A 16,367-nucleotide genomic window follows, 5' to 3' on the forward strand; every position below is an offset into this window, starting at 1 on the left:
CTAAATGTCTTGACCTAGTTACAGGTGGTGATCGTACAAAAGGTGATGAACGTCTTGCTCGGTGCATTCACTGAATATCCTATTAGTTTTTAAAAAGAAAGAAAAATTATAATAAGTTATCCAATCAATAGACTTTTCTGATTTTGCCCACGTTTCGAATAGCCAAAAGATGCAGCAGAGGGGCAGGATTCATTTGGTCTCAATATAATTGAGGACTGTTTGGCTCCAATAACCCAGTCCACGTACAAATCCAACTATTACTACGAACCAGAAAATTTTGATGTCTATTAATTTAACCACTTAAAATAAATTTTCGTAATTTTAAAAAAATTAGATAAGAAGTAGAATAAAAATCTATGTCCTAAAACTAGAATAGCGAGAAATAAGAAAGAAAAAGAGTTCGTCGAAAAAAGATCGAAAAAGAAAAATGGTTGAAAAATAAAAGGTGACGGAAAAATAAAAGAAACTTATAAAACTTAAAAATACTTGACTAACCTAACCTTATTACTACAACTAACTTAAAATTATAATCGCAAATTGAGATTACTAATTGGAATGATAATTGATACATAGGAAAAAGTCGTCTAAAAATATTAAAGCTTATAGGAAAAACTAAATCCCAAATGGAAATAACTTAAAAAGAAACTAAAACTTAAAAAGGCGTCGCAAAATTCTAAAGTACCTAAATCTTAGTCTAAAGAAAAAGCACTTAAGGAATTCTACGGCAAAGTCTAAAAATCTAGAAGTAAAAATAACTATGGTAAAAACTAAGTTTAAAACTAAATATGGGCTAAAAATACAAATATTACGCTAAAACAATTAAAAAAGGACAAAATATAAAAATATACTTAAAGTTGTAAAAAGTACAATTTTTATAAAAATATTATTTTTATATTATTTAGTTATTAAAACTATTAATTTTACAATTTAATTAAACTAATTTAACTAAAATATAAATTAAATAAAAAGTAAAACTTTTAAAATAAAACTAATTATAATAATAATAATTATTTAGGGTTAATAATAATAATAATTAATAATTACCCGTAATTAATGCTGAATTAGGGTTCTGTCAGCGTGTCAGGTTAGCTCCGCGAGTTGCGGTATTCCAAGAAGAAAACTCCGCGAGTCGCGGGGATCCAGAATTCAACTCAGGTACAGTTTTTTATTTGACGCGTTTTTTTTTTCTTATTTTCTTTTTTATATTTTTCTGTTTTAAAATCTAATTAAAATATTTATATAATTTAAATAAAACTTATCTTTAATAACTAAGATAAAAATAAAATACTTTATAACAATCTAAAAAAAATAGATTTATATATATTTATATTTTTTTTTCGGTCTTTTTTTCGGTTTTTTATATTTATAAAATATATTTATAAAATAAATTAAATAAAACTTATATTTTTACAAACTAAAGAAACTTTATAAAACTTTAAATATTTATCAAACTTCTAAAAATATTTATATTTTTGTTTTTCTTTTTATATTTTCGAATATTTAAAACGTATTTTTATAAAAACGAATTTTAATAAAAGTAAACTAAAAATCTTCTTTTTTTTTTATATTAGCGTTGCGCTTCCGGCTTTTAAGCGAATCCCCGGCAGCGGCGCCAAAAATATACTTGATGTTATGCGAGGTGTATATAAAATAGCTATTAAATTTAGCAGGAAATACTATTAAATACGATACAATTTTACACAAGATATTTATTTATTTAGAGAATGGATATACTTAAACCTTGCTACAACACTTATAGGCAGTGTACCTAATCGTACAGTAGTGTAGTTTTTAGTAAGTCCGGTTCGTTCCACATGGAATCTTTTTAAACAAAGCTTAACGCTATATTAGTTTACTTTTATAAAAATATAAATATATATATATAAGTAATATTATTATTATTAAGGGGGGGTTTTTACCGTTTAATGACCGGTTTGTCGATTTTAAAACTTTAGTCGCAGTTAAAACCAAATGTAAAATATTAAAAATAAATACAAGACTTAAATTAAAGCGTAAAGTAAATAACGATAATGAAATTACGATTAATAAAAGTGCGATAAAATAAACTTGCGATAATTAAAAAGTACGATAATTAAAAGTGCAATTAAATACAATAACAATAAATAAAATGCGATAATTAGAAGTGCAATTAAATATAAAATAAAGGAAATTAAATATGAAATAAAAGAATTATGCTTATTTAAACTTCCGTAATCATGATGTTTGACGTGTTGATTTTAGTTTTATGCCCATGGGTTAATTGTCCTTTGTCCTGGATTATTTAATATGTCCGTCTGGTTTTTGTCCATAACAGTCCATCAGTCATAAATATAAAGTGCGAGTGTCCTCGTCAAATTATCCTTATACCCGAAGTTAAATATTCCAACTAATTGGGGACTTAAACTGTAACAAGATTTTAATACTTTGTTTAATAATTACACCAGGATGTCGACTGAGTGTAACCCAAGGTTTTAATATTTTGTTATCAATTATACCAAGTGTCCTTGTACATAATTTTACCCCTGTTTTAATTATTCTAGTGGCTATTAATCCATTCCCGTGTCCGGTTAAATGAACGATTATTCGTACATATAAATACCCCGCCCATCGTGTCCGATCGAGTGTATATGGTAATTTATAGGGACGCCCAATTGTAAATCTTTATATTAACATTAACAAACTATCATTTAGTTAAACAAATATAAAGCCCATTAATAGCCCATAGTCTAATTTCCACAAGTGTCGTTCTTTTGTCCAAACCCCAATTATGGTACAAAGCCCAATTACCCAATTTTAGTAATTAGCCCAACATCATGATTACTTCGTTTTAAATAAGCATAATAATAACTTAGCTACGAGACATTAAATTAAAAAGGTTGAACATAACTTACAATGATTAAAAATAGCGTAGCGTTACACGGACAGAATTTCGACTTACACCCTTACAACATTCGCTAACATACCCTTATTATTAGGATTAAAATTAAAATTAAAATTAAAATTAAAATTAAAATTAAAATTAAAATTAAAATATAAATATAAATATATACGATATAGATAGAGAGATGGATATATAAGTTATGAAAAATGATCAGAATTCGGTTGGCTTTATAGGGAGTTTCAAACTTTGGGTCTCCGCGACTCGCGGCCCATTTTGCCTTCAAACTCCGCGAGTCGCGGAGTTTGTAAATACAGCTCAGTCATTTTGGAGTCTTTCTTGCCGACGGTTTTAAATATTAATATAATATATATATAATTTTTAAGAATTATTTATATATTATATTATATTTATGTGCATAGTTGACTTGTAATTTTTAGTCCGTTGCGTCGAGCGTTGAGAGTTGACTCTGGTCCCGGTTCCGGATTTTCGAACGTCCTTGCGTACAATTTAATATCTTGTACTTTGCGTTTTGAATCTTGTACTCTTGAAATTTCGAGACGTTTCTTATCAATAATTGGAACCTCTTTGATTGTATTTTGTACTTTTGAGCTTTTTGGTCGTTTGCGTCTTCAATTCGTCGAATCTGTCTTTTGTCTTCACCTTTTATTATTTAAACGAATATCACTTGTAAATAGAACAATTGCAACTAAAAGCTTGTCTTTCTTGAGGAATAATGCTATGAAATACATGTTCGTTTTTAGCATTATCAGACGCTCCACGTATGCATGTATAGTCGACATCCAAGCAAGTATCAAAAGTAATGAGAGGAAGCATGTATCACAAAACGTTCAAGGACCTGAGAAAAATATAGAAATCTGTCAACGAAAACGTTGGTGAAATCATAGGTTTAAGTAAGTAAGTACAAGTGAACCACAAGATTTGTAACATTGATATAATAGTAATACATTCTAAAAGTTAATATTCACGAGCACCCAATTATCAATGCTTAACATTCCTTCCATAGAACTCCATCACAATAGTGTTAGAACATACACTGTTTCTCGAAAATATATTTCATTCGTAGACGGTAGCAAACCGTCTAAATGAGGGTTTATCAAACCCATATAGATCCGCATAACATAAGTTCACGCTTACACCCGGCAAGTGTAACTAATGATAATCGAATTGAGGATTTTGTTCTAGACTCGTATGTAGAATGTTTGTTTTCCTGTACTTGTGTTCACTTAGTAAAAAGAAACGTTTATGTTTTCTCATCCCAAATGTAAGTTCAAAAGAGTAAAAGTGGGACTATGATCTCACCTTGAGTGCACGTATGTAAAAGTACTTCAACAAGTAAACGTGTGCAAGAACGAATGCTAGTTGTAGCGACCTGACCAAATCGTCATTGACGGCGCCGTCTACTTAGGTCCCATTACCTGATTATAAGTCTTTAAGATAACGTTTGACCAAAATATGTCGCCTTCATTTCAAAATACAGATTGTTTCAAAGTTTACAAGAATTGTTCAACCAAAAGTTAAGTTACAACGTTATAAGTTCGCTTGAAATCTAGGCGACACGGTTTAAAGTAAAGACAAAGGACGCTCCATGAAATGCATGTATACTCGACATCGGATGCATGTATCAAATAGTAAGCGGAAGCATGTTTCACATATCGTGCAAGACCTGAGAAAAACATAGAAATCTGTCAACGAAAAACGTTGGTGAAATCATAGGTTTAAGTAAGTAAGTACAAGTGAACCACAAGATTTGCATCAATGAAATAATAGTAATACATTCCAAAAGTTTGTTTCACGAGCACCCAATTATCAAAGCTTAACATTCCTTCCATTGTATACCCCATCACTTAGTGCTAGAACAAACACTGATTCTCGAAAATATATTTCATCCGTAGACGGTAGCGAACCGTCAAAGATGAGGGTTGTCAACCCATATGGCCATATAACATAAGTTCTCGCTTACACCCGGCAAGTGTAACTAATGATAATCGAATTGAGGATTTTTGTTCTAAACTCGTATGTAGAATGTTTGTTTTCCCGTTCTTGTGTTCACTTAGTTCAAAAGAATCGTTTATGTTTTCTCATCCCAATATAAGTTCAAAAAGAGTAAAAGTGGGACTATGATCTCACCTTGAGTGCACGAGTAGTAAAGTACTTCGACAAGTAAACGTGTGCAAAGAACAATGCTAGTCTTGACCTAAACAAATAGGTCGTATCAATAACGGTAAACACGATAGGTCAAAGATGTTCAATTAGTCCTATGGCTCGTTACGACTCGATTATTTAGCATGTGAAATCAAATTGTCAATTTTCATGCAAGATACAAGTATATAAACAAGTTAGGAAGGTTGCAAAATCATTTGGTTAAGTTTGACAAAAAGTCAAACTTTGGTCGGTCAAAGTCAACGAAAAAGTCAACACGTTCGGGTCGTGTCCCGAACTATTTTTCTGAGGTTTTTAATCATGTATGAACATGCTAGGACAGGTTACATGTGAATCGGAGGTGCGTAGCATAGCAAACATTATTCGAAAATTGACCAAGTTGGACAGACCCAAACGGCGCGCCGCGCGGGTATATGGCGCGCCGCGCGGGTACCTGTGCAGAGAATTCTGGCAGTTTTTAAGTTTTATGCACGAACCTAACTTCAAACAATCACCATTTATGATCCGCAAACAATCAAGACAAGTATCTTATACCGTTGGGAAGGTAATTTGACGAGGAAAACAACTAAACACATTTCATCAATCAATCTACCTATTACAACAACCAAAACCGCATCTAATGCTTAACATTAACCGCATACAAGTTCATAAATGCAATTCAATGATTCGGGCAACCAATTTACATGAATGATATGCCGTTTCGAAGGTAATCAAGCATACAATCCAACTAAACACTTACCAATAATAATCCATGGCATTCAATGCATCAAAAGTCCATTTCAAGTTCATCAAACCCTAACCCAAATTCACCAAAATCACTAATCAAGTTCATGAAGTTTTCTAAGGCAACCTACACATCAAATTGAAGCTAGTGATGCTAGTAACACAATTAAAACATCAACTTTTAACATCTAACAACATATGATCATCCAAAATTCAAGAACAACACACCAAAATTCAAGTTCATGCTAGTTACACTAAAACAACGAGATCGAGCATATAAATCATATATTCGTGTTAGACTTGAGCCATAGACACTAATTAACACTTTTATAAGTTAAAAACATCAAGAACACAAAATCTAGTGATTTTAGAAAGTTACCCAAATGAGATGAAGTTGGTACCAAAATGAAGAGGATGAAGAGAGGATCACAAATATGTAGTTTATTTTGTTGTAAGCCTCCTAGATCGAATTTAGATGATGGTTGAATGAATTTGGTTTTGAGTGTGTGTTCTTGCTAGAGAGAAAGAGAGAGAGATGGAGGTGGAAATGAATGGGTGAAAGGGGTTTGACCCTTTGACCTAGTCAAGGGTTTGATCCCTTGTCAAGTTTAGTCCCTCAACTTTCGTTCGGGTGCGGGAATTACCTAAACGAGATAATTTAAAACGCGTATCAACGGGAGATGTTATAAACATATAACAGACTTTATATTAGTATAACGGAAAAGTAAATGGAAAAAGGCGGGATGTTACATTATCCACACCTCAAAAGAAATTTCGTCCCGAAATTTAGTTGGAAGTAGTAGTCGATATCTCTTACTCGAGACTTTACGTTGTCCATGCAATGAATAAGTGAAAGTACATCCTTGAGTGTTCTCATGAGTTGGATAGTCAGGGTTTTACGTTGTATTTGGGTTTGGTTTTACGATCCCCGGTTTCAACTGGTTTTCCCTATGAAGAGAAGTTGTCACCGATAGTTGATGTATCTAGCAGGATTGCACGTTCCTGTTCCGCAGGACACGTTTCTAAGTTTGTTACACGAAATGTAGGGTAAACGGAAACTTAATTGAGTCGGAAGTTCTAAACGATAGGAAGCGGTTCCAATACGCCCCAAGGTTTCAAAAGGTTCGATATTGCGGATATAGCCTTTCTCGATTTCCCAAAATGGATTACACCTTTCCAAGGTGCGGTTTCTCAATATTACGCGGTTACACACTGGGATTTGTGAGGTTTTCATCTAAGTTTGGTATGACTCTTTTGGGCGACTACGGGTCGTCTCGAGCCCTTCTCGGACTTGGATTATCTCAATTGTTGTTTCTTGGATGAGTTAAGATTCGGTGTTTTGTTTGCCACATGCTTTGGTCCAACGAATAGGGGTATGACATTAGCGGTCATATAGGGTTTCGGAAAGTGCGTGTGAACACACGAGTGGTAACTACTGTTGTAAGAGGGATCTACTAAAAACGACCATGCAAGTTTGAAACATGTTTTTCGAAGACGTAAATCGTTCGTTTGTTCGGTTCATCTGTTTATGGGTGGTACGCGATACTCATGTCTAAGCGGGTCTCCAAGGTTTCTTGTAAAACTAGAAGTGAAACGAGTATTTCGATACGGAATAATTGACAAAGATACACCGTGTTGGAATAGAATCTCTTAAGATACGTTTGAACAAGTTAGTTAGGGTTCGAAAAATGTTCGTTAGGACTATTCACCCTCGTGGCGAATACTTATGTAATATGAGGAGTTTCTCTATCCATGGAGAAATGTTACAAGGAGTTTCCTTAAACGGAAATGCGAGCGATAAAGATAGGAGTGAAATGAGGACCTAGAATAGGATGAGCTTACATCTCGAGGTTGCCATAATGTGCCTCTAGTTGTCAAAAGTTGAAGTCTGAAACAGAAACGAGGTAGTACACGTAGTTGTATAGTTCGGGGTTGAACAATAGTTGACCGATTATCAGGAACACAAGGGCGTTAAGTCAAGGAAGAGTGAAGTATCGTTGGATTGTGTGTTATCTTAAATTCCAGTAATATCAGACGGTAACGGTGAAATAACAGAGGTATGTAGTGTGGTACGTGATGACGAGAAAATTGATCGGATTTACAATTTAGTATTAGAATTCTTCGTGCAAAATAACGAATTTTAGTTACGTAAATTTTGAGTCGAGAGAGTATGCCTTTCGGAGTTCATGTAGAAATATTTCCATGTTTGAGTTCCATCTGTTGCTATACGATTTTAACTAGAATTGTTGGTGTGAAGAATCACGCTCAAGGTTCGAACACGGAGAGGTTTAAAGTTTTCCCTTAGTGAGTTAACGAGTTTAAAAGTCGGGTAACACGAGAAAAGTCAGAAATGAATCTTTGGTAATAACAGACGAGATCTAAGATTTTTTTTTTTTTTTTTTTTTTTTTTTTTTTTTACGAATACCAGTCCGAGTTGGTAGAGTTTCCTGATTACATGTGGCTTGATTTCGAGATTGGTTGAAATGCCTTGACCATTAACATCATGGTCTAGAAAATTGGACTTCGTTCAACAGAAATTCTCGCTCGGAGAATTTGGTATAGAGTTGCTCTTTTCTCAAAAGTTCGAGCGTAAGATGGTGATGTTGTTCGTTTTCCTTCTTTACTTAAATAAATTAAGATGTCATCCATAAATACGATAACAGATTTGTCTAGATAAGTTGCATACGTGGTTTAGGAGGTTCATGAATACGGACGGAGTCCTAGATAAATCAAACGGTACTAAGAGAGATTTACAACTAACGTTGCGAGTTCGGAAGATGGCTTAGGAGACATCGTCTCCCTTAACCCCCAATTGATGATAACCGGAACGAAGGTCGATTTGGAACATACGAGATTCGTGCAAATAATCATGAGGTCATGGATGCGAGGGAGAGGGTATCGGTTTCCAACCGAAAATTTCTTAGTTCACAATAATCTATACATAAATGTAGGGCAACAATTTCTCCTTAATGAATAGGTTTTGAGTTCCTTAGTCCTATTGGTGTCGAGTTCAATTTCTTAAAGTATATCCTCCGATAATATTTATAGGCATACAATATTTTTCCGTTGGTCGCTTAAATCGCCTAAATAGTATCTAGGGAGAAAAAAAAAATGGAAGGTAATGAATACAAGTCAAAGTCTTGGTTGTAAAACGTCTAGCGGTAATCGAATCGAACAAGTATGAAATATACGGTTTGTTGTGAAGAAACGTACCCGTTACTAGTCCATCGTCGTTCCGGGCATCCTTGGTGTCGATGTCGAAGGTTCAACGGCGCGCGTTGGGGTTGATTTTATTATTTGGGCATTCATTCCTAAAATGACCCGTTTGGCCACATTTGTAGCAAATACTCGGCTTTGGTGCGTCGGGCCCCTTTTGAGTGATGGGGGCAGTACTTCCACAATACTTGGCAATATGACCACTACCTTGGCACCGATGGCAAATTAGCTTGCCACATTCACCAAAATGATGCTTGTGGCATTTGTTGCAAAAAGGTAGTTTTCCGGCATAGCCTTTCTTGTCGTTGGAGGTAAAAGGCTTCTTGGCGGGGTTGTTGTTATTGTCGTGGTTGCTTGATTGAGAGGCTTCCCATGTTCTTTTGTTGTTACTCGGGTGGTTCTCGACCATTGGTGCCGGTGCTTCCATTTCATTCACCGTTTCTAAGGCTTGGCGGGCCATTGTTAAAGCCTCTTGTAGGTTAGTGGGTTGAGATGTCATTACCTTGTGTTGAATGCTCTTAGGGAGGCCATCCATGTAAAGTTCGACTCTTAGGGATTCGGGAGTCATGAGATTTGGACACATCGAGACTAGTTCGGTAAACCGTTGATTATAAGCTTCGAGGTCATTTCCGGCCGTTTTTAAATTCCTTAGACCCTGTTCGAGCCTTCGAGTCTCGTCGCGCGGGAAGTATTCGGTGATCATCCTTTCTCTTAATTCGGTCCAAGAGAGTGTAAGGGCTTCATCGATACCCACTGATTGTACATACGTGTTCCACCATGAGAGAGCGATACCGGTAAGAGTGAGGGTGGAAAACTTGACCTTATCTTGGTTTCGACAACCGCTCGTATCAAAAACGGTCTCCATTTGTTCAAACCATCGGGTGAGAATAATCGGTCCCCCGTTTCCATCGAAAGTGGGAGGATTGTACTTCATGAAGTTCTTGTAGGAGCAACCTTCGTTTGAATTACCGGTTCCATGATTGGTGTTGTTGGAAAAGTGATCGGCCACGGCCGTACCCACGGCGGTGGTTATCATTCGTTGAAGAGCTTGTCCTAGAGTTTCGAGAGGAGTATTGTGTTGACCTTGGTGAGCCATTGTTCCTTCATGACACAAGAATATCGTTGGTTAGTATTTTCAACAATACTAACCGGAGTATGGAATAAGGATAGAGAGGAAATTTTTCCTTGACTCGCCTTAAATTCTTTACGTCATAATGTCGGAACGTCCATGTGAATCACCGTAATATAATCCCGGAAATTATATTACCCTGATTTACATGTGCATTTAACATTACTTTATAAAGTCAAGGTGGCGCGTCAACAAAATTTATCAACGTAAGATCGAGATCGAATACGAGTCAGATATGATAGAAGAGTTCGAGTATAAATGCACAAATAGTCAAGTAATTCCTACTTCAGTCTATATGCCGGTTGTAGTCTAGATTCACCTATGTACCCTATGACTCGGGGTGGACACAAATGAACTCTAAATCCCTACAACCAAGGCTCTGATACCATCTGTAGCGACCCGACCAAATCGTCATTGACGGCGCCGTCTACTTAGGTCCCATTACCTGATTATAAGTCTTTAAGATAACGTTTGACCAAAATATGTCGCCTTCATTTCAAAATACAGATTGTTTCAAAGTTTACAAGAATTGTTCAACCAAAAGTTAAGTTACAACGTTATAAGTTCGCTTGAAATCTAGGCGACACGGTTTAAAGTAAAGACAAAGGACGCTCCATGAAATGCATGTATACTCGACATCGGATGCATGTATCAAATAGTAAGCGGAAGCATGTTTCACATATCGTGCAAGACCTGAGAAAAACATAGAAATCTGTCAACGAAAAACGTTGGTGAAATCATAGGTTTAAGTAAGTAAGTACAAGTGAACCACAAGATTTGCATCAATGAAATAATAGTAATACATTCCAAAAGTTTGTTTCACGAGCACCCAATTATCAAAGCTTAACATTCCTTCCATTGTATACCCCATCACTTAGTGCTAGAACAAACACTGATTCTCGAAAATATATTTCATCCGTAGACGGTAGCGAACCGTCAAAGATGAGGGTTGTCAACCCATATGGCCATATAACATAAGTTCTCGCTTACACCCGGCAAGTGTAACTAATGATAATCGAATTGAGGATTTTTGTTCTAAACTCGTATGTAGAATGTTTGTTTTCCCGTTCTTGTGTTCACTTAGTTCAAAAGAATCGTTTATGTTTTCTCATCCCAATATAAGTTCAAAAAGAGTAAAAGTGGGACTATGATCTCACCTTGAGTGCACGAGTAGTAAAGTACCTCGACAAGTAAACGTGTGCAAAGAACAATGCTAGTCTTGACCTAAACAAATAGGTCGTATCAATAACGGTAAACACGATAGGTCAAAGATGTTCAATTAGTCCTATGGCTCGTTACGACTCGATTATTTAGCATGTGAAATCAAATTGTCAATTTTCATGCAAGATACAAGTATATAAACAAGTTAGGAAGGTTGCAAAATCATTTGGTTAAGTTTGACAAAAAGTCAAACTTTGGTCGGTCAAAGTCAACGAAAAAGTCAACACGTTCGGGTCGTGTCCCGAACTATTTTTCTGAGGTTTTTAATCATGTATGAACATGCTAGGACAGGTTACATGTGAATCGGAGGTGCGTAGCATAGCAAACATTATTCGAAAATTGACCAAGTTGGACAGACCCAAACGGCGCGCCGCGCGGGTATATGGCGCGCCGCGCGGGTACCTGTGCAGAGAATTCTGGCAGTTTTTAAGTTTTATGCACGAACCTAACTTCAAACAATCACCATTTATGATCCGCAAACAATCAAGACAAGTATCTTATACCGTTGGGAAGGTAATTTGACGAGGAAAACAACTAAACACATTTCATCAATCAATCTACCTATTACAACAACCAAAACCGCATCTAATGCTTAACATTAACCGCATACAAGTTCATAAATGCAATTCAATGATTCGGGCAACCAATTTACATGAATGATATGCCGTTTCGAAGGTAATCAAGCATACAATCCAACTAAACACTTACCAATAATAATCCATGGCATTCAATGCATCAAAAGTCCATTTCAAGTTCATCAAACCCTAACCCAAATTCACCAAAATCACTAATCAAGTTCATGAAGTTTTCTAAGGCAACCTACACATCAAATTGAAGCTAGTGATGCTAGTAACACAATTAAAACATCAACTTTTAACATCTAACAACATATGATCATCCAAAATTCAAGAACAACACACCAAAATTCAAGTTCATGCTAGTTACACTAAAACAACGAGATCGAGCATATAAATCATATATTCGTGTTAGACTTGAGCCATAGACACTAATTAACACTTTTATAAGTTAAAAACATCAAGAACACAAAATCTAGTGATTTTAGAAAGTTACCCAAATGAGATGAAGTTGGTACCAAAATGAAGAGGATGAAGAGAGGATCACAAATATGTAGTTTATTTTGTTGTAAGCCTCCTAGATCGAATTTAGATGATGGTTGAATGAATTTGGTTTTGAGTGTGTGTTCTTGCTAGAGAGAAAGAGAGAGAGATGGAGGTGGAAATGAATGGGTGAAAGGGGTTTGACCCTTTGACCTAGTCAAGGGTTTGATCCCTTGTCAAGTTTAGTCCCTCAACTTTCGTTCGGGTGCGGGAATTACCTAAACGAGATAATTTAAAACGCGTATCAACGGGAGATGTTATAAACATATAACGGACTTTATATTAGTATAACGGAAAAGTAAATGGAAAAAGGCGGGATGTTACACTAGTCTTGACCTAAACAAATAGGTTTGTATAAATATCGGTAAACACGGTCGGTCAAAGTGTTCAATTAGTCCTATGGCTCGTTACGACTCGTTTACTATAGCATGTGAGTCAAATTGTCACGTTTCATGCAAGATACAAGTATAAAAGCATGTTAGAACGATTGCATACACATTTGGTTAAGTTTGATTAAAAGTCAACTTTGGTCGGGTCAAAGTCAATGAAAAAGTCAACACGTTCGGGGTCGGGTCCCGAACTATTTTCTGAGGTTTTTAATCATATATGATCATGTTAGAGCAAGTTACATGTGAATCGGAGGTCCATAGCATGGCAAACATTTTTCGTAAAATGACCAAACCAAACAGATTCTGGTAGTGCATCTGGACGACGTCCAGATTTGCTGGACGGCATCCAGCATTAAAGGCCTGGACGGCGTCCAATAATCTGGACGGCGTCCAGATTGGTATACAGGTCTGCTATGCTGAAAGCACACAAGTGCACGAACCAAAACGCAACCAAACACAATTTATGATCCGCAAACACTTAAAACATGTATCTTATATCATCGGAAAGGTATTTTGACAAGGAAAACAACTAAGCACATTTCATCAATCAATCTACCACTTACAACAACCAAAATCATATTGAATGCTCAACATTTATTACATTCGAGTTCATAAATGCGGTTTGGTGATTCGGGAACTTACTCCCTACATACAATACGCCATTTCGTAGGTAATCAAGCATACAATCCAACTAAACACTTACCAACAACAATTCATGACATTCAGTGCATCAAATGTTCACATTTAGTTCTATCAAACCCTAACCAATCATCACCAAAATCAATAATCAAGTTTATGAAGTTTTCTAAAGCAACCTACACATCAAATTGACGCTAGTGATACTAGTAACACAATTAAAACATGCACTTATAACATTTAACAACATTCAAGCAACCAAATCACCAAATCAAATACACCAAAATTCAAGTTCATGCTAGTTGCTTAAAATAACGAGATCGAGCATACAAATCATATATTCACATTAGACTTGAGCCATAGACACTAATTAACACTTCTATAAGTTAAAAACATCAAGAACACAAAATCTAGTGATTTTAGAAAGTTACCCAAATGTAATGAAATCGGTATGGAATCGAAGAGGAAGATGCAAGGATTCCAAATATGTAATTTGTTTTGCAAAACACTTGCTAGATCGGATTGGGATGATGATTCTTTGGTTTTGATTTTGAGATAAAAAAAAGTTGAAGTAGTAAAGAGAAAGAGATGAAATGAATGGATGAGAGGAGGTTTGACTCCTTGACCTAGTAACATCTTTGGTCATTTGGAAAGTCTAGTCCCTCAAGTTTCATTCGGATACGTGAATTACCTAAACGAGATAATTTAAAACGCGTATCAACGGGAGATGTTATAAATATATAACGGACTTTAAAATAGTTAAACGGAAAGTAAACGGAAAAAGGCGGGATGTTACAAAGTTGACTAAGGAGTTTGATGAAAAGATTTCTGTTGTGCAGTCTAAGATTAATAATCTTAACTTTAATAATAGTTTTGTTTCTAAAGATGAGTTGATGGAGGTGAAGAGGTTGGTTGGGGATATGCAGGGGTTGACTGGTTCAAGTGGTTCAGGGTCTGTAACAGAGATTAATTAAAGGTTGACAGAACTAGAGAAAAGAATGGCTAGTGTTGATGAAATCAAAGAATGTTTTACTGGGTTTGCATCTGATATTTCTTCTCTCGAGGCTGAACAGGCTGAAATTTGGAAGTTCCTATCTACTCTTCCTTTGGATGATGTCAAAAAGGGGGAGAAAAGAAAGAGATCAGATGATTTAGGTATTGCAGATGCAGGTATTGCAGGTATTGAGGGGGAGCAATCCAAGAAGGCTCACATTGAGGGGGAGGGTATTACTGTCAAGGGTGCTGGTAATAATCAGGGAAGTTCTAGTGGTGTTATGGTTGCTGCTACACAAAGAGCAGATGGTGATCTTCGAGCTCAGATGAACAAGAGGTTCAGATTCAGAAGATATGATGGTGATGTTGTGAAAGTTGAGGTTGAAAAGTCTGAATTTGAAGGAGTGATTCTCTTGCTAACAATGACTCATATGCCAGACAGAAGATTGAGGGTGAAAATAAATCAAATAGTTCGATTGGGTTTTTGTGAATGGAGAAGCATAGCTGTTTGTATTAGGGAGTATGCAGGGGATCAAGTTATTGTGAATGAAGTGTTAAATAGAGTGTGCATGTTGGTTCATTTGGTGTTTGAAGAAGGGTTCATCAGTACTAAAGATTATGAGTTATTTTGTGAAACTTTTAATCTGGGAATGAAAGAGAGAAGAGTTAAGGGACATATTGAAAGATATGATGTTCCTGAGCATATGGAGTTTGTTGATAATAAGTATGTTGAATACTTGGATGGCTTGATGATTAAAAATACTAGATGTTGATTAGATGTGATCAGTTTGAATAGGCAAGCATTGATTTGTTGATTAATCTATTGTCCATGTGTGAAACAGAGCAAACATCTCCTTTCAGGGTGCAATTGTTGAAACACTTTTATAGCAAGTTGAACATGTTGAAGAAAATTCCTCATATGAAGAGCAAGTGTAAGCTTATTGAAAAGGAATATGCTAAGGTGGTTAATTAGGTGAACAGGTTGTTTTGACATCATCAGATAGGGGGAGATTGTTGGAAAAAGTAGAATTAATAATCTGATGAGTCAAAAGTATTTTGCAGATTTTAGAGTCTGGAGATTTAGAGTCTGAAGTTGCAGACTCTGAAAAATACTAAAGTCAACGTTGAAGATTTCTTGAAGCCTAAGCTAAAGAATATTCTGGAGATATGTTTGAAGATTAAGAAGATATGTTTTGAAGATTTGATTTTATCTCCAGAAGTTGACTTTCTAATTAATAGCAAATTAGTCTGGTTTTTAGTTTATCTTTTCCATATTTATAGCTAAGTGGTTTTGGAAACCAAATCTCCAGATTTGGTTTTTATCTGTATAAATAGGGACGTATGTTTCATTTGTAACTTGTACTTTTGCACGATCAATGATCTATTTCTTATTCTATTCATCGTGTTCTCTCATTTTCTGCACTATAATTCTTATTTATTGTATAAAGTGAGAGTCTGGTGTTCATAGTCATATTACTGTGAACATATACATATACATATACATATACATATACATATACATATACATATACATATACATATACATATACATATACATATACATATACATATACATATATTGATTGAGGGGCAGGTTCAAAAAAGAACTATAAAAAGGACGAGAACTGCGAGAACTTTTTAATTTTATAGTTTTTTATTCATTTAAATGCAACAAAATTACATGCAAATATTAATTAATGCACATAGATAACATTAACAAACATATGTTCATTACCATAAATTACATGTTAAATTGTTAATTATATGAAATATTCACATGTTCACGAATAAATATGCACATGTGAACGAGAAAATATATATTTGATTATATAGGTAAAATATAAGTTTTTTCAAACTATTTTGTGTTCATCTTACTCTTC

This window comes from Rutidosis leptorrhynchoides, chromosome 10 (genome assembly GCF_046630445.1).
Source record: "Rutidosis leptorrhynchoides isolate AG116_Rl617_1_P2 chromosome 10, CSIRO_AGI_Rlap_v1, whole genome shotgun sequence".
Taxonomy (NCBI): Eukaryota; Viridiplantae; Streptophyta; class Magnoliopsida; order Asterales; family Asteraceae; genus Rutidosis; species Rutidosis leptorrhynchoides.